Raw genomic sequence first — 20,622 nt, 5'->3', positions numbered from 1 at the left:
ACTGCTACAGGACCCAGTAATATGTTGATTGTTTCTGGTTTCTCTTGGCATTTTCTACATTTATAAACTTGAATTTATTGGTCTTTTATAATGTATTTTTGATCATTTTTTGTGTTAACCACCTGGTCCTGTTTTGCCACAAGGAATTATTATTCTTCCTCTTCCTCTTCCATTATTATTAAAGAGATGGACTTTGATGTCAATTTAATTCCATTTTGTCTTTGTAACACTCAGATTAGAGGATTTTTCTTTGGCAGAATTTAATATGCCTGCATCTCAAAGGAAACTATTTTCAGGTAACTCAATGGCAAATGCTTGTAGAGAAAATCATAGAAGCATAGGATTGTACAGAGCAGATTTTTTTTATTGCCTCAAGGACATACTGTGATTAAGAAGGGGCTCTGAAATTGTTTGAGAAAGCTGTTTGATGGAACCTATGGAGAATATTATTTGGCAAAGAGCTTTGTCCACATAAACCAAACCTTTGTCTCAGACAGTCCTGTGAGATCGAAGGTGACTCATTTCCACTGCAGTGCTGTAAATTCTGAGGTAGCTGATGAGATCCAAGGTGGAAATTGTGCTCACAGGTGAGGCAGGAGCTGGTTGGTGGCATGGGTAATTGGCTAACTAGTGCATTCCTCCCATGATTTATGATTTACTGTGTGCTCCCAGCGGATGGGGTCATTTTTCCCAATACCACACTAACTCCTCCTTGCTCTGGGTCAGAAATTCCCAGGAATCAGTAGGGATGGCACATTTCTTCAAGGAGGTCATTGATAAGATTCTTGAATCTTTTCCTTTATATGGCTGGTAATCTCATCGCAAGGCAGACCTGTGCCTCATCCCAAGACAGACAGACCTTGGAATGCAAGTATCACTCACCACTGGCAGGCAGATGGTCAGAATCAATGTGCAAGTCTGCTTTGGAACCAGATTTGCCATCTTTCAATTGCATCCTCCAGTAAACAGTAGAGCTTGGCCCCAAAGCAGCACTGAATCTGAACCCCAAGGGGTCAAGTACAACACTAAATGAATAAGGGATCCTAATCTTTGCTACATAAAGAGGTTGTGGACCACCTACAGGTTTTGAAATTGGAATTGGTTGAGATACAGTGAAAAACTTTTAGCTGCATGCTATCTAGGCAGATCATTCCATCATTCCATACTGCGATACAGTTAAAAGCTTTTATCTGTGTGCCATCTCGGCAGATCAATCCATACATGAGTGCAGGAAAAGCAGAATGTAGAGTTACAGAGAGAGTGCAGTGCAGTTAGACAAATACAATACAAGGACTACAATAAGGTAGATTGGGAGTTCAAATGCTCATCTTCTAGTGTATAAGACATCTGTTTCAGGATCAAATGCAGCAGGATAGAAGCTGCCATTGAACATTCTCAAGCTTTTATATCTTCTGCACAAAGAGAGGGGAAAGAGAAAATGAGCAGGTTGGGAGTGGTCCTTGATTATGTTTGCTGCTCTCTGAAGGCAGTCGGAAGTGTAGACAGAGTCATGACGAGGTTCTGGATTATTTCTTTTGGCACCTTTTGTAATAGAGGCGATCTAAGTGTTGCTGAAATTTGAAACTTTTCATGGAATGGTCTATTGCTGAGTAATTATGTAGCCTGGCAGGGTTTCAAAGGTTTCAAAGGTATATTTAATATCAGAGAAATGTATACAATATACATCCTGAATTTCTTTTTCTTCACAACCATCCATGAAAATGGAGGAGTGTCCCAAAGAATGAATGACAGTTAAATGTTAGAACCCCAAAGCCGCCCACCCCAGCTTCCCCTTCCTACATGTAAGCAGTAGCAAAGTGACAACCCCCCTCCCCCACCAGCAAAAAAGCATCAGGCCCCCCCGCACCCAGCACTGAAGCGTGCAGCAAAGCGTCAATAAAGACACAGATTTGCAGTACCCCAAAGACTACTCATTCACCTGGTAATTCGACATACCACAGGCTCTCGCTCTCCCTAGTAAGAAAAAAAGAGATGTCCCCATTTCATAGCCAGAGGGGAGATATAAAAAACAACTCACTGATTTACAATGTTAAAGGTCTGTTGCATCCCTTTTTCCAAGCTCTGTGCCCATTGAACTTGGGTCTGTTACAATGGGGCGTTGGGGGCGAATTCAAGTGCAGGACACAGACACGGGGGTAGCATTAACAGAAGTGTGCTTATTAATAGTTGCCAGGGAGGCCAGAGAGTGAGGATTAGATGCTTACATAGACATAAACATTGGACAACAAACCACAGGAACCTGGACTTGGACTTGGCCACGGAGCCTGGACTTGGACTTAGACACGGAACCTGGACTTGGATTTGGACTCGGACACAGAGCCTATACTTGGATTTGGACTCGGACATGGCACCTGGACTTGGACTTGGCCTCGAACGCAGAACCTGGACTTGGACTTGGACTCGGATGCGGAGCCGGGACTCGAACTTGGATGTGGAGCCAGGACTCGAACTTGGATGTGGAGCTGGGACTCGAACTTGGACACAGGATGACAAACCCAAACAAAGACAGACCATTTGTATCTTAGCTCAGAGTAGCGGCAAATGGTCAGTAATCTTCAACTGGACACGAGACAGCAAAACCCAACAATGACAGACAATTCGTATCTTGGCTCAGAGGAGCGGCAAAAAGCCAGCAATCCCCAGCTGGACATGAGCAGACAGTATTCCCGACTCGGAGTAGCGGCAAACGGTCAGCAATCCTCAGCCGGACACGAAAACGACAGAGTTCCCAAAGCAATCCCAGGCACCGAAGCAACTTAGAGTACACGATTCTCAGTGGCCTGGAACGTGCATTGCCGCACTGGCTCAGGAGAAAGTCCACTATTCTCGGCAGCCAGGAACATGCATCGTTGCACAGCTCAGGAGAGGGACCAGCACTGAGTAGATTTAAGCCGGAGTCTTTCTGCTGCTGGTTTGGATGAGGATCAGGTGCCCTCATCAAGGAGCACCATAGAACAAGGGGAAAAGGAAATTAACTGATATGAAGAGTCAATGGACCGGACCGTGACAGGGTCTCTAGGCACGCAGCCAGCTAGCTGCTTTCGATCTTCTGTGTATTCAGATGACACACTAGTTTCCTGTGGAGGCACTGACCTCGAGTCTGTCTACCTCCAGAGCCGCGAAATCCCAGAAACCTGAAGGCGCACTGGTCTTCTAGGCTGATTCCTTGGTATATCGAATAGCGGCTGATCGTGAGACCCCGAGAGCGGGTCCCATTCCCGCAAAGAACCGAAGTCAGCATGTAACTCCAGGTCAGGAACTTCAAAGGATCCCTGAAAGGGAAAAATAGAGATATAAAAGATAGAAATAGAGCTGTTTCCAAAGATGCAAGCAAAGGAGTTGCCGTTAGGCGCCATCGTCTCCTAAGCTCCACCCAATCTCTTGCTGGAATCGTGCATGTTTAGGAAATGAGATACTACCAAAGGCTGGACTAGCTGTTAGAAGGTGAAGACGGAATGGAGGAAGAGGAGAAGGAGGAGGAGAAGGAGGAAGGAAAGGGAGGAGGGGGAGGGAGAAGAGAAGGAGGAGGAGAAGAGGTAGGAGATGTGGAGGAGGATGGGGAGGAGGAGGTGAGGGAGGAGGATGAGAAAGAGGAAGGGGAGGAGGAGGCGGTGGAGTATGAGGGGAAGAGGATGTGGAGGAGCAGAAGGTGAGGAAGGAGATGAGGAGAAAGAGGATGGGGAGGAGGAAAGGGGAGGAAAGGTGGAGGAGGATGGGGAGAAGGAGATGAGGGAGGGAGATGAGGGGGAGGAGGAGGTGAGGTGGGGCGGTGAGGAGGAGGAAGCACGGAGAGAAGGAGGAAGAGGAAAAGAGTAAGAGGAGATGGAGGGGGAAGAAAAGGAAGAGGGGAAGGAGGAGGAGGAATTTCAGTGACATTGAGTCAGCACTTGACAGAGGTTGACAACAGTGAGATCTGAGTGTGAATGAAAATCAGGTTTATTATGACTGACATACTGTATGTCATGAAATTTTCCTTTAGCAGCAGTAGTACAGTACAATACATACAATACAGTAGAATACATTAGGAAAGATATATAATAAATAAGTAGTGCTAAAAGAGTGTGAAAATTGTGAGGCAATGTTGAGAAATCTGGGAATAAGCTGTTCCTACAAAATTGAGTGGGCATCTTCAGGCTCCTGTACCTCCTCTCCAATGGTAGTAATGAGAAGAGGGAATGTTCTGGGTGGTGGGGTTCCACCAACAAAAGTTATGTCATCAGCGAATTTATGGATGGTGTTTGCATTGTGCCAGGCCGCAGTCGTGTGTAGACAAAGCAGAGCAGTGGATTAAGCAGGCCTCCTTGAGGTTCACCTCTGCTGGATACCAGTGAAGAAGAGTTGTTATTTCTGATCCATGCTGACTGTGGTACAACAGAAGCCAATGAGAATCAAAGGGAAAACACCACAATGCTTGGAAAGATACCCCTGACAAGGAAAGATGGCTGCACATGTTGGAGAGCAATCATCCCAGCTCCAGGACATCACTGCTGCACAGTTGCCTGGGCCCCAGCGTCTTCACCTGCCTCATCACTGCCCTTCCTTCCATCATAAGGTCAGGAGTCAGGATACCATCTTCTCAAAGCTACCATCAGGCAGAAGGTATAGAAGCCTGTAGTCCCACACTACCAGGTTCAAGAACAGTTACTTCCATTCAACCATTTAGCTCTTGAGTCAAGTTACAAAATGCTAATCACTATAACCATATAACAATTACAGCACAGAAACAGGCCATCTCGGCCCTTCTAGTCCGTGCCGAACTTTTACTCTCACCTAGTCCTACCAACCTGCACTCAGCCCATAACCCTCCATTCCTTTTCTGTCCATATATCTATCCAATTTAACTTTAAACGACAACATCGAACCTGCCTCAACCACTCCTGCTGGAAGCTCGTTCCACACAGCTACCACTCTCTGAGTAAAGAAGTTCCCCCTCATGTTACCCCTAAACCTTTGCCCTTTAACTCTCAACTCATGTCCTCTTGTTTGAATCTCCCATTCTCAATGGAAAAAGCCTATCCACGTCAACTCTATCAATCCCACTCATAATTTTAAACACCTCTATCAAGTCCCCCCTCAACCTTCTACACTCCAAAGAATAAACCCAATTTAGAATCCATAGAAACCAAAGAAAAACTACAGCACAGAAACAGGCCTTTTGGCCCTTCTTGGCTGTGACAAACTATTTGCTGCCTAGTCCCACTGACCTGCACACGGACTATATCCCTCCATACACCTCCCATCCATGTACCTGTCCAATTTATTCTTAAATGTTAAAAAGGAACCTGCATTTACCACCTCATCTGGCAGCTCATTCCACACTCCCATCACTCTCTGTGTGAAGAAGCCCCCCTCTAATGTTCCCTTTAAACTTTTCCCCCCTCACCCTTAACCCATGTCCTCTGGTTTTTTTCTTCCCTTGCCTCAGTGAAAAAAGACTGCTTGCATTCACTCTATCACCTCTCTCTGTAAATTAGGAGATGAACCCCAGGCAACATTTTACTAAACCTCCTCTGTACTCTCTCAAATTTATCGACATCTTTCCTGTAATTCGGTGACCAGAACTGTACACAATACTCCAAATTTGGCCTTACCAATGCCTTATACAACTTCAACATTACATCCCAACTCCTATACTCAATGCTCTGATTAATATAGGCCAGCATACCAAAAGCTTTCTTTACCACCCTATCCACATGAGATTCCACCTTCAGGGAACTATGTACCATTATTCCTAGATCCCTCTGTTCTACAGCATTCTTCAATGCCCTACCATTTACCATGTATGTCCTATTTTGATTAGTCCTACCAAAATGTAGCACCTCACATTTTTCAGCATTAAACTCCATCTGCCATCTTTCAGCCCACTCTTCTAACTGGCCTAAATCTCTCTGCAAGCTTTGAAAACCTACTTCATTATCCACAACTCCACCTATCTTAGTATCATCTGCATACTTACTAATCCAATTTACCACTCCAACATCCAGATCATTAATATATATGAGAAACAATATTGGACCTAGTACAGATCCCTAAGACACACCGCTACACAGTGTCCTCCAATCTGACACATAGATATTCACCACTACTCCCTGGCATTTCCCATCTAGCCACTGCTGAATCCATTTTACTACTTTGATATTAATCCCTAACAATTGAACCTTCCTAACTAACCTGCCATGTGGAACCTTGTCGAAGGCTTTACTGAAGACCATATAGACAACATCCCCCGCTTTAGCCTCGTCAACTTTCTCAGTAACCTCATTAAAAAATTTCAATAAGATTTGTCAAACCTGACCTTCCACGCACAAATCCGTGTTGACTGTTCCTAATCAGACCCTGTCTATTCCAATAATTATATATACCATATCTAACAATACTTTCCATCAATTTACCCACCACTGACATCAAACTCACAGGCCGATAATTGCTAGGTTTACTCTTAAAACCCTTTTTAAACAATGGAACAACGAGCAATACGCCAATCCTCCAGCACCATCCCTGTTTCTAGTGATATTTGAAATATTTCTGTCAGAGCCCCTGCTATTTCCACACTAACTTCCCTTAAGGTCCTAGGGAATATCTTGTCCGGACCCGGAGACTTATCCACTTTTATATTCCTTCAAAGCGCCACTACTTCCTCTTCTTTAATCGTCATACTTTCCGTAACCACCCTTCTTGTTTCCTTTACCTTACACAATTCAATATCCTTCTCCTTAGTGAATACCGAAGAAAAGAAATTGTTCAAAATCTCCCCCATCTCTTTTGGCTCCGCACATAGCTGTCCACTCTGATTCTCCAAGGGACAATTTTATCCCTCACTATCCTCTTGCCACTAACATAACTGTAGAAACCCTTTGGATTTAGTTTCACCTTACTTGCCAAAGCAGCCTCGTATCTTCTTTTAGCTTTTCTAATTTCTTTCTTAAGATTCTTTTTGCATTCTTTATATTCCTCGAGCACCTCATTAGCTCCAAGCTGCCTATATTTATTGCAGATCCCTCTCTTTTCCCTAACCAAGTTTCCAATATCCCTTGAAAACCATGGCTCTCTCAAACCTTTAACCTTTCCTTTCAACCTAACAGGAACATAAAGATCCTGTACCCTCAAAATTTCACCTTTAAATGACCTCCATTTCTCTATTATATCCTTCCCATAAAACAAATTGTCCCAATCCACTCCTTCTAAATCCTTTCACATCTCCTCAATGTTAGCCTTTCTCCAATCAAAAATCTCAACCCTAGGTCCAGTCCTCTCTTTCTCCATACTTATATTTAAACTAATGGTATTATGGTCACTGGACCCGAAGTGCTCTCCGTCACCTGCCCTATCTCATTGCCTAACAGGAGATCCAACACTGCCCCTTCTCTAGTTGGTACCTCTATGTATTGCTCCAAAAAACTATCTTGCACACATTTGACAAACTCCAAACCATCCAGCCCCTTTACCGAATGGGCTTTCCAGTCTATGTGTGGAAAATTAAAATCTCCCAGAATCACAACCTTGTGCTTACTACAAATATCTGCTCTCTCCTTACAAATCTGCTCCTCCAGTTCTTAGTCCCCTTTTGGTGGTCTATAATACACCCCTATAAGCGTCACTACACCTTTCCCATTCCTCAATTCCACCCAAATAGCCTCCCTAGAAGAGTCCACTAATCTATCCTGCCAGAGCACCGCTGTTATATATTCTCTGACAAGCAATGCAACACCTTTCCCTCTTGCCCTTCCTATTCTATCACACCTGAAGCAACGAAATCCTGGAATATTTAGTTGCCAATCACACCCCTGCAACCTCGTTTCACTAATAGCTACAACATCATATTTCCAGGTGTCAATCCATGCTCTAAGCGCATTCTCCTTTCTTACAATGCTCCTCACATTAAAATAGATGCATTTAAGAAATTCTCCACCTCCTACTCTCTGTTTATCCTTAACGGAGCAAACAACTTTGTTATCTTTTTCTTCCTTGTCCCCTACATCTTTGGTCTGAGTGTTCCTGATCTCTGTCCCCTGCCTATCCTCCCTCACTCACTGTCTACTCACTTTCTCAAATTGTGAACTAACCTCCTCTCTCCTAGTCTCTTTAATTTGATTCCCACCCCCCAACCATTCTAGTTTAAAGTCACCTCAGTAGCCCTCGCAAATCTCCCTGCCAGGATATTGGTCCCCCTAGGATTCAAGTGTAACCCGTCCTTTTTGTACAGGTCACACCTGTACCAAAAGAGGTCCCAATGATCCAGAAACTACTACCATAACATTCTGACCATATTGGTCTGTGTATATTTTTGTTTCAAATTTGCCTTGTTTGTAAAATGTGTATGTTATTTATTTTTAATTTATGCATTTTCTTTTGAATGAAGATTATATGATGCATTTGCCCCTGATGTGGCTGCAAGTAAGTTTTTTTTGCATGTGCTTGTGTATATCAGTAGACTCAGTATTGGCTTTGACTGCACAATATTGAGTTTCATCTGTAACTTCTCGACAAATGAACCAGCTGGCGCTTGTATACAGCAAGACCCAGACAGCACTAACCTGGACTAATGAGTGGCAAGTAACACTTAGATCACAATGTGCCAGGTAGTGATAATCTCCAAAAGGAGATTCTAACCACTCACCATCAAAATTTCAGTGGTACTAACAATACAGAGTTCCTGACTATCAGTACCTTGTTTGATGAAAACCCAGACACATAAAGAGCAGCACAAAGGGCTTGGTACCTTGTAATGAAGGATGTAGCTCCTGGCAATCCAAAGCCATTGCACCACACACAAATCAGGAGTATGATGGAATACAAATTCAGAGGAAAAAAGCAGACAAAGAAATCTAAATGAAAACAGAAAATCCTGATGAATGGGTTCAGATCAAATCATTGATGAAAATGCTACCTGACTTCTAAATTCCTGCAACATTTAGTGTGTCACTCTGGATTTCCAGCATCTGCAGAATCTCTTGTGTTAAAACAGAAAATGTTGGAAACACTGAGCAGGCCAAACAGTGCAAAGCAATACCATAATTTGACAAAGAGCAGACCATGAGCACAGTAAAAAAAAAGTCTCAAAGTCCCCATAGACTCATCATCCCACGCAGGCAGCAGAAGGGAGGATTTATATATTTGTATGTAAAGAAACATAATTAATATTTCACATCTGAAACACTTCATCAGAACTAGGAAAGGGAAAACCAAGTTAGGTTTCAGTTGTGACACCACTGCCCAAAGTCTCGTGCCATCTTAACTGAAAAAAGTATTGCTGTAACTTTATCTCCACTGGGTCTGATCGTTGAGCTCTGATCCCAACAGCATGGTAGGAACACCTGCATCAGAAGGACTACAGCAGTACAGTAAGTTAGCTTGCCACCTTCCAGAGAGTAATAATGCCAGCTGTCCCAGCAACACAAACATCTCAGAAAAGAAAAAAAACAATAAAGAGAAAACATATCTATTAATTAATCTTCTGCAATGTCTCCTACCTCACCATGACCAGGTTCTGCGTGCAGTGTTTGGCTGTTGTGCACCATATCCAACAATGACACTTAGATTAGTGCACTTGTTCTGTTGTGCACGCCATGATGTGAACTGCACAAAGAAACCTGGGCAAAAGTGTTTTTAAAACGGCCCAGCTCTTGACCCCAGAAAACTGGGTTCAGTAGTACGATTAGCCATCACAGCTGAGGTTTTCCTTGGTTGCAGTGGATGAATATGACTTTTTCTGTGCCTCATCATGCCCTTCGCTTTCCAAGAAGCGTTGCAGAACCACCTCCCTGACCACTGGTTCTCGCATTGATCTCATCTGCCCAGTTCACTGGAATTGACTTAGCATGTTTGGACAGTCATGCCCCTATCTCACTTTGGGGTATGAGACCATCTGCTGCCTTCACCCGGTTCAGCCAGCCTATCAAAGCAGTGTATCAGGGTGTGGCCACTGTAAATGCAAACAGCTCCTTGGAGTCACTGGTGAGAACTGAGTGTCCTGAGGGGACCAAAGAGCTTGTCATGCCCCAGAATGGACATTTCAAGACCTTCACCAGAGCGTTCACCAAGACCTTCATCTTTCTACCACCGGGCTTCAACTATTACCTTCTGCTATCCTCCTGTCCCCTTCCCTCCTTTTTATTCTGGCTTCTTCACTTTTCCTTTCCGGTCTTTGAGAAGGGTCTCAGCTCGAAACCTTAAACGGTTTATTCATTTCCATAGATTCTGCCTGACTTACTCAGTTCCTCCAGAATTTTTGTGTGCGTTGTTTTGAGTATTAAAAGACACAGATAGAGTGGGCATGGAGAGAATGTATCCTATAGTGGGTGAGTCTAGGACCGAGTGCACAGCCTTGGAATAGAAGAATGTCCATTTAGAACAGAGTTGAGAAGGAATTTCTTTGGCCAGAGGGTGGAGAATCTGTGGAATTCATTGTCATGGATAGTTGTGGAGACCAAGTCATTGAGCATATTTAAAATAGTGGTTAGTCAGGGTGTTGAAGGTCACAGCAGGAGAATAGGGTCGAGAGTCAGCCATGATGGAATGGTGAAGCAAACTCAATGGGCTTTTGGCCTGATTCTGCTCCAATATCTTATGGCCTTAAATGTGTTTTCTATGTTCTTATACACCGAGAGTAGTCGGTATCTGGAACAGGTTGCCAGGAGTTGGTGGTGAATGCAGATATAGTAGTGACGTAGAAAGACACATGAATGTATAAGAACTGATGCATTATTGATCAATTACAGGCGTGAGAGATGTATTTAATTTTGCATTATTTTTAGTGCAGACTTCATGAGTCCAAGGACCTGTTCCTCTGAAAACTGTCCTATATTCCATGTACCATGGAGGAAGTTATCAGAGCAGGAAGCCTCGAGCCTTGCAAAGTTACTGGCTTTAAGAAGCATTGTGAAGGAGATGTTCGGGGGAGGATCTCAGAGCTCAGATTCACTACTGGTAGAATGACTGAAGATGGAATAGGGACAACAATCTCGCAGGGTTGTAAGACTGCTGCTGTCATAAGGGTATGATGGCATTTGTGGACAAGGATGGGAATTCTTAAATCAGAACCTGAGACACCACTGTTGCTACGGCTGTGGGTGAAGGCCAATCCTGTCCTACCCTAAATGAGGCTGGCGGGCTGCTGGTCTGACTGAAAGGTGGGACAGTGGTGTGGGGGTGGAGGATAAGGAGTGGGGGCAGATCACACGACTGGCCCATTCAGGGGGGCGGGAGTGGGAGTGGGTTTGGTTTTCTACAATAAAGAAACATGTTGACACATTCCTTACTTTAACAGGTCACCCCCCCCCCCCATACACACCGATCAACAAACCCTGCTGCTGGGGCTGTTGTGGGGGGTGCTGAAACACAACTGGAAATGGCCCACGCAATCTGAGCTTCACCTCGGGAGTTGGGGGGAGTTGGTATCTGCGTGGGTGTGGTTGAGGTAAGTACATTAACATTATACAATAAGGATTGGTCAAGTCTGAATTTGGAGGATTGTTGTAAAAGGGGTGAAGAGGTGAAGTTTCCATTTCAGGAAATAAAAACTATTAATGCTTGTTAAAAAATACAATTTTTCATTTCTTTATAAATTATTTTAACCATCAAATAATGTCTGCCCCAGAGATTTAAATACACATTCATGTTCTCCTTCAATGATTCCACAATTTGTTTCAGTCATCTTCCAGCATGAACATATAAATTGTAGATTCACTTGAGGTTTGCACAAGACGGTGTTATTGCACGAGTGAGTGGGAATCTGACTAGAGGGCATCAGAGGAGACATGAGAGAACTGCGGAAGCTACCCAAGAAACAACTGGTGGAGCTTAAGACTACCACGAGGGTGGAGGTGACAGACCGATTAATTTCAACCCGTGATTACCAGTGCGGGTAAGAGCTTGCCTATGGGGGTCTGCTGTTGGTGAACCCGTGTCGTGGGTTAGTAGACCGTTTCCTGGAGGGGGCTCTGTCCATCTGTGTCTGTGTGGGGGTCACACGAAGTGACTCTGAAGACTTCGGAAGCAAGAACAACTAAAGCTGCCAATTTGAACATCAACTAAATTAACGCTCTCTCTCTCTCCATCAATTCAACTCGACACAACACAAAGTGAACTGAACTACTTAAACTTACCTGACACTGTAAGACTGATATCTGCCTCCTGGACTATTATTTTTTGTATCCACACACACATTTACGGATATATATATAGATAATAGTTTATAACCTGTAGTGTATCATTCAGTTTAATGACGTTAATTCGCAGTAGTAATAAATATAGCTTTAATTTATAGTAAACCAGACTCCAGGTGTGTTCCATTTCTGCTGGTCCTTTTCAACCCATCACGGGGTTCGTGTCAAAAGTTGTCCAAGCAGCAGCATGACGTTCATCACAGTCGCGGATTTCTAGGCTCTTTATGTGGAAGCATGGGCTGAGAAATTTGATTTTAGGACCACAAGATTTTAAGACATAGGAGCAGAAATTGGTCATTTGGCTCATCAAGTGTGCTCTGCCGTTTCATCATGACTGATTTATTATCCTTCTCAACCCCATTTCCCTGCTTTCTCCTTATTGTTAATGAAGAACGTATCAACCTCTGCTTTAAATATACCCAATGACTTGGCCTCCACAGCCATCTTTGGCAATGAATTTCTACAAGTTCAGCACCTTCTGACTAAAGAAATTCATCCTCATCTCTGTTCTGAAGGGATCGCCTTTACTTGTGACGCTGTGCCCTCTGATTCTAGAATCCCCAGCTACAGGAAACATCCTCTCTTCAGCCATTTTATCTACACATTTCAATATTCCATAGGTTTCAATGAGATCCCCCTCATTCTTCTAAAGGCCCAGAGCCATCAAACACTCTTTTTAACCCTTTCATTCCAGGAACCTCCTCTGAACCCTCTCCAATGCCAATACACCCTTTCTTTGATGAGGGGCCCAAAACTGCTCGCAGTACTCGAGTGCAGTCTGACCCATGCCTTATAAAGCCTCAGCATTACATCCTTGCTTTTATATCATAGTCCTCTTAAAGAGAATGCTAATATTGCATTTGCCTTCCTTATCGCTGACTCAAATGGCAAGTTAACCTTTAGGGAATCCCAAGTCCCTTTGCACCTTTGATTTGTGAATTTTCTCCCCATTTAGAAAATAATCTATGCCTTTATTCCTTCAACCAAAGGGCATGACCATGCACTTTCCTACACTGAATTCCATCTGCCACCTGCCACCTCTTTGCCATTCTCCTAATCTGACTAAGTCATTCTGCAGCCTTGCTGCTTCCTCAACACTAACTGCTCATTCACCCTTTATTATATCATCCTCAAACCTGGCCACAAAGCCATCAATTCCGTCATCCAAATCATTGACATATAAAGTGAAAAAACACTTTTCACTGGCAGCAAACCAGAAAAGGTCCCCTTTATTCCCACTCTTTACCTCCTTCCAGTCAGCCAATCTTCTATCCATGTTAGTATCTTTCCTGTTAAATTGTGAGCTTTTCTCTTGTTTAGCAATTTCATCACTTGCATCTTGTCAAAGGCCTTTAGAAAATACAAGTAAACAACGTCCACCAATTCTCCTTTGTCTATCCTGCCTGTTATTTCCTCAAAGAATTCCAACAGATTTGTCAGGCAAAATTTCCCCTTAAATATCATGCTGACTGCGGTCTATTTTATCATGTGCTTTCAAGTATCTCAAAACCTCATCCTTAATAATGGACTTCAAAATCTTACCAACATTGAAGTCAAGCTAACTGGCCTATAATTTCCTAAATTTTACCTCCATCCCTTCTTAAAGGGTGGAGTGATATTTGCAATTTTCCAGTTCTCCGGAATGATTCCAGAATCTAGTGATTCTTTAAATGAGCTCAACTAATGCCTCCACAATCTCTTCACTTACCTCTTTCATAACTCTGCTATTCCAGTGTTGTGTTGACAGACAGATTCTATCACTCATCTACACAGTCTGGGTAATTTACACCAGCCAAGTAACCTACCAACCTGCAAGTCTTCGGGATGTGGAAGGGAAATGGATCACGGTCAGAAGGAGAACATGCAAACTCCACATAAACAGCACTCGTGGCCGGCCTTGAACTTGGATCTCTGGCACTGTGAAGCAGTGGCTCGACCCACAGCACTACTCTGCTTAAAGGAGCCTTCAGGTGAAGATCTCTGAGCTGATAAACTTGTGCACTGCTTTTAGGTGTTTCAGGAAATGCTTCCTGGAATAAGTCACACTTATGTGCCTGGTGCTGCACATCCTATGATGTCACATGGGAGGCTATTCAGCCCATCAACTGTATGCCAGCTCACAGTGCAATCCTATTCCATAAGGCCATAAGACATGGAAATGGAATTAGGCCATTCAGCTCATCAAGTGTGCTCTGCCATTCCATCACGGTCTGTTTATTATCCCTCTTCATTCTACCACTTACTTCCCTTGCAGCATACCTCTGTCTTATGTGAACGTCCATCTCAAAGCTATCATGCTGTTAATCTGCTCCTCTGAGTAGAAGTGTCGAACAGCACTGCTCTACATTGCTTGAGGCAGTCACAGTTGGTCACCTTAGCACAGCCTGCCTGTCATTGGCTGCAGCAGGCTGGGACCTGCCAGGGGGCCTAACTTAGCAATGTTTTGGCACCTCTCTCCATGCAACACTTACCCCACATTACCTCTCACTAACACACCTATCACCACTGCCTCGCTCCTTCCTGTACCCCATGAACGAAAGGCCCAACACTCTCAATACCCTGTCAGAGGTTATTGTCCACTAATTGCTTCACCCTGGGTGAGTTGCCAGAATATTAGAGGGTGCATAATGTTGTGTATTTACTTAAGAAGGGCTGCAAAGAAAAATCTGGGAACTAGAGACCTGTAGTGGGCAAGTTATTGGAGAGGACCTTCAGCACTAAGATATCCATGCATCTGGAAAGGCAGAGTTAATAAAGGGCAGTCAGCACAGCTATGTGTGTGGGAGGTAACATCTCACAAACCTGATTGAGCTTTTTGACAAAACGACCAAGGTGGTCAATTGTGGCAGGATGATAGACATGACCTACATGGACTTGATAAGGTTCCATATTTTAGGCTGCTCTGGAAGGTGAGATCATTTGGAATCTGGGGAGAGCTGGCTAATCAGATACACAAGCAACACACATCAAAGTTGCTGGTGAACGCAGCAGGCCAGGCAGCATCTCTAGGAAGAGGTACAGTCGACATTTTAGGCCAAGACCCTTCGTCAGGACTAACTGAACGAAGAGTGAGTAAGAGATTTGAAAGTAGGAGGGGGAGGAGGAGATCCAAAATGATAGGAGAAGACAGGAGGGGGAGGGATGGAGTCAAGAGCTGGACAGGTGATTGGCGAAAGGGATACGAGAGGATCATGGGACAGGAGGTCTGGGAAGAAAGACAAGGCAGGGGGGAACCCAAAGGATGGGCAAGGGGTATAGTCAGAGGGACAGAGGGAGAAAAAGGAGAGTGAGAGAAAGAATGTGTGTATACAAATAAATAACAGATGGGATACGGGGAGGTGGTGGGGCATTAGCGGAAGTTAGGGAAGTTGATGTTCGTGCCATCAGGTTGGAGGCTACCCAGACGGAATATAAGATGTTGTTCCTCCAACCTGAGTGTGGCTTCATCTTTACAGTAGAGGAGGCCGTGGATAGACATGTCAGAATGGGAATGGGATGTGGAATTAAAATGTGTGACCACTGGGAGATCCTGCTTTCTCTGGCGGACAGAGCCTAGGTGTTCCTCAGGTTGGAGGAACAACACCTTATATTCCGTCTGGGTAGCCTCCAACCTGATGGCATGAACATCGACTTCTCTAACTTCCGCTAATGCCCCACCTCCCTCTCGTACCCCATCTGTTATTTATTTTTATACACACATTCTTTCTCTCACTCTCCTTTTTCTCCCTCTGTCCCTCTGAATATACCCCTTTCCCATCCTCTGGGTCCCCCCCCTTTCTTCCCGGACCTCCTGTCCCATGATCCTCTCATATCCCTTTCGCCAATCACCTGTCCAGCTCTTGGCTCCATCCCTCCCCCTCCTGTCTTCTCCTATCATTTTGGATCTCCCCCTCCCCCTCCTACTTTCAAATCTCTTACTAGCTCTTCCTTCAGTTAGTCCTGACGAAGGGTCTCGGCCTGAAACGTCAACTGTACCTCTTCCTAGAGATGCTGCCTGGCCTGCTGCGTTCACCAGCAACTTTGATGTGAGTTACTTGAATTTCCAGCATCTGTAGAATTCCTGTTGTTTGCGTTTTTAATCAGATACACAATTGGTTTGGTGGGAGAAAGTAGAGGTGATAGTAAAATTTTGTTTCTCAAATTCGTGACTAGTCAATAGTGGTGTCCCTCAGGGTTAGTAATGAGTCCTTTGTTATTTGTCACATTTACCAATGATTTGGGTGAGAATGTACAAAGCAAGGTTAGTATGATTGAAGATAATTAGAATAAGTGGTATCATTGACAGTGAAGATGGTCATCAAAAAGAACAGGGATCTCTTAATCAGCTGGGTAAGTGAGCCAAGGAATGGCAAATGGAGTTTAAATCAGGTAAGTGTGAGGTGTTTATTTTGGGAAGACAAAGGAAAGTGGGACTTTCACAGGAAGTGGTAGAGCTTTAGGGAATGTACATTCATGTTCACTGCAAGTGCAGTGACAGGTATACAGGGTGGTGAAGAAAGCTTTTGAAACACTGGTCTTCATCATAGAACATTACAACACAGTACAAGCCCTTTGGCCTACAATGTTGTGTCAACATTATAAGCTGTTCTAAGATCAATCTAATCATTCTCTTTGTTGTAGCCCTCCATTTTTCTATCATCCATGTGCCTATCTAAGACTTTCCTAAATGCCCCTAATGTACCTAACCCTACCACCACCTCTAGCAGGACATTCCATGCACTCACCACTTTCTGTGTAAAAAACTCACCCCTGTCAACCTCTCTGTACTTTCCTCCAGTCACCTCATAACTATGTCCATTTCCACCCTGGGAAAAACCTCTGGCTATCCATTCAATGAATGCCTCTTATTATCTTGTATCTTGTATTACCTCTATCAAGTCACCTCTCACGAAGGGGTTAACATAAGAGGAGCGTTTGGCAGCCTTGGGCCTGTCCTCACTGGAATTTAATTGAAGGTGGGGGATCTCGTTGAAACCTAACGAATGTTGAAAGGACTAGATAAGGTGGATGTGGAGAGGATGTTCCCTCTGGAGGGGGTATCCAGAAATAGATGGCGTATCCAGAACCAGAGGGCACAGCCTCAAAATTGAGGGGGAATGCTTTAGACAGAAGTAAAGAGGAATTTCTTGAGCCAAAGAGTGGTGAATCTGTGGAATGCTCTGCCACAGACTGCAGTGGAGGTCAAGTCCATGGGTATACTTAAAGCAGAAGTTGATAGATTCATGACTGGTTGGGGCTTCAAGGGATATGGCGAGAAGGCAGGTGTATGGGATTGAATGGGATCTGGGATCAGCCATGATGAAATGGTGAAGTGGACTCGATGGGCTGAATGGCCTAATTCTGCTCCTATGTCTTATGATCTCTTATCCTCCTTCACTCTGAAGAGAAAAACCCTAGTTTGCTCAATGTATCCTCATATAAAATGCTCTGTAATCCAATCAGCAGCCTTGTAAATCTCCTTTGCACCCTCCTTAAAGCTCTCACCCTCTCTGAAACAGTTGGAGCATTGAATGGGAGGCTTATGCTGTAAAAGAACAAGATGCCCGTGAGGCCATGCTTGGAGTATTGTGTTTAATTTTGATTACACTGTTGTGGGAAAGATGTTATGAAATAGAAAGAATGCAGAGAATATTTACAAGAACTCAAGGGACAGAATTAAAGTGAGAGGTTGGAGAGAAAAGAACTTTCCTCCTTGGAGTGTAAGATACTGAGGGGTGATCTTATAGAGGCATATAAAATCATGAGGGACTGATGTAGAGTGAATGCACTCAGTGTTTTTCTCAGGGCTGGGTAATAAGGTTTTAGAAGACGTAGGTTTAATATAAGAGGGGAAAGATTTAAGTGGGAACTGAAAAGCATCTTTTTCACACAGAAGCTGGTACTCACAGAGGAGATGGCTGAAGCAAGTACAATAACAATAATAAGGCAGGTGTATGGACAGGAAAGGTTCAGAGAAAATGGGACAAACATAAGTAAATGGATAGGCATCTTAGCCAGTGTGGAGCAGTTGGGCTAAAGGGCATGTTTCCCTACAAGTCTTTGACACTAATTGGTCATTAAAGCACATTACTCTTCAGTCTTGCTTTGTTATGTTGCCTGTTTGATCATTTTGAAAGTTTACTTCAATAAAATGCAAAGTTTTTAGAGGATCTGCAGCTCCAATAATGGCAATGGCTAACATTGTAGAGGAGGTTTCAGGCAAACACAGAGCAATGGCAATGATTCAGTGGTGAGCAATAACTTTAATAATGAACTACAAAATAACAAGTTGAAAATGTAAGACACACTAGGACAGGAAATTGCAGCATCAGGTTGGGAATCCAATGAAATGTTTGGACACCTGGAACTGGGAACTCAGAGTGAGGTGTTTAACTGTCGCAGGGGTGCTGTAGCGAGACAGAGTTAGAAGAGAATGGCAAACAGATGCCACCGCAAACAGATGCCACCTTCAACAGATGGTGAAGGGTTTCATGCTGTTTCTGGAATGTGTGGATGACTTCCTTTAGGCAATCATACACTGATGGGTCAATCATTAGTTCACTGAGTATGTCAGGAAGTTTTAGAGGAGGCTTGACCCAAACACAGAGCAGTGGACACAAGGGGCTGCAAAACATGTACTGAACATGAGAAGGCAACAAGGTAACTGAAGGCTAGGAGGAACTGGTTTAATCTGGCATGTTTGTATGAGTGAACAAGGATTGTGGATGAGAGCTGGGTTTTAATAGGCTGCAGGTGATGAGTTGGAACTGAGTGGCAGGTGACTCCTGTTAGCTGGGTGGAGACTGGGAAGAGCCTGCATGTGCAGGCCAGACAGACATTTAATAATGAATTGGCATTTTAAATGTAATATGTATCAAATTATGATAAACAAAAAAATGGAAAATTGTCCAGCCATGACTAACAACAGATCAAAGGAAAAGGCTTATCATGTTTCCAAAAAGCAGTGAGCAAAGAATTGGGAACATTTCATAAGTTAGCTAAAGAGTCCAAAGCACTAGAGAGAGGTGGAGAGGGGAGATGGTTGTGTTCCTACAAAATTAACCATATCTCAAATTTCTGGAAATCAAAGACCAATGGCTGAAGATGGAAGACTGGAAGCCTAGAAACCTGTCCTGTAATTGGAGATTAGTCCGTGGCTGTGGGTGGGTGGGTGGGAGGGAGGAAAGGGGCTTACCTTGTTTTATTTTTTTATTTGGGATGCACTGTTTCGTTCTGTCCTCTGGAGGAACTCAGCCAGTCAGGCAGCATCTATGGAAATGAATCCACACTCAACGCTTCAGGTCAAGACCCTTCATCATGACTGGAAAGGAAAGGGGAAGAAGCCAGAATAACAAGGTGGATGTAAGGGTAGAAGTACAAGCTAGAAGTTGATAGATGAAACCAGGTGAACATCGATTTCTCCAATTTCCGATATTTTCCCCCTCCTCCACTTCTTCAATTGCACACTCAGGAGCCTTCTTACCGCTTCTCTTCTCCTCACCTGCCTATCACCTTCCCCTAGTGTCCTTCCTGCTTCCCATTCTGCTATTGTCCACTCTCCTCCTTCTATTCTAGCCCTTCACCCTTTTCACCTTTCACCTCCTATCTTCTAACTTTAACCCCCTCACTCACCTGCCAGGCTTCAGGGTGGTCAGCTGTTGCTGGAGAGGCTCTGCTCAAAGGGCCAGGAGAGTCCAGTCTGTGTTGTATATAGTCCCTATAGTCCATCATGGGTGCATTAGTGAGGGTTATGCGAACTTAATCAGGAATTTGCTGCATGAAGAGTTCTTTAAAAATAAAACATGAATGGTGATTTCCCAGGAGAGACACCATGTGCTCCATTAGCTCTGATGGCTTAGCATCGCCAAGGCTGGGCAAGGAGAGCAACTGTTTGGCATGCTCAGACTCTGATAGTCCAAAAGTCTGTGAAAGGTGAGTTTTCAGTGATTGGTATTTATCGTGTTCAGTCAGGTGCTCCGTTTGACTCACTGCTCTCACGGCCCTGGAACCTCTGAATGATGCAACCACTTAGAAATATTTTGGTGTTATTGGCAGTGATTTCTTGCTGTGCGAATTGGTCCTCAGCTTGTACGAACCAAGCAATGGCATTTTGCTCCAAAAACTCCAGAAGTTTCAAGTGACTGTTTTAGCTGACATGTTCAATAATTCTGGAATCGTCGTGCAGCATCAGGATCACCAATGTAAGTTTTCATGAATATAAAAAGCAGAGGCGTTTTATGTTTAAGAATATTGGATTCTCAATATTCCTGGATTTCAGTGCTTTAAAAGGGATAGAGAGGGAGGAAAAAGGGGAGGAGGGATGGCATTACTGGTCAGGGATACTATTACAGCTACAGAAAGGGTGGGTGATGTAACAGGATCCTCTTTTGAGTCAATATGGGTGGAAGTCAGGAACAGGAAGGGAGCAGTTACTCTACTGGGGGTATTCTATAGGCCC

At 43.9% G+C, this 20,622-nt stretch overlaps 1 long non-coding RNA gene across 1 annotated transcript; it reads right to left on the bottom strand.

Moving 5' to 3' along the window:
* Nucleotides 1–1,847: 1,847 nt before the first annotated feature.
* Nucleotides 1,848–20,054, bottom strand: LOC134356426 (uncharacterized). The gene is made up of 3 exons (XR_010020350.1): nucleotides 19,797–20,054; nucleotides 19,360–19,485; nucleotides 1,848–3,293 (listed from the first exon to the last, which is right to left on the bottom strand). It is a non-coding gene; the product is annotated as an uncharacterized LOC134356426 (long non-coding RNA).
* Between the last annotated feature and the right edge of the window lie 568 nt (nucleotides 20,055–20,622).

The sequence above is a fragment of the Mobula hypostoma genome, chromosome 14 (assembly GCF_963921235.1).
Source record: "Mobula hypostoma chromosome 14, sMobHyp1.1, whole genome shotgun sequence".
NCBI lineage: Eukaryota > Metazoa > Chordata > Chondrichthyes > Myliobatiformes > Myliobatidae > Mobula > Mobula hypostoma.
This window is presented reverse-complemented; position numbering and strand designations above follow the sequence as displayed.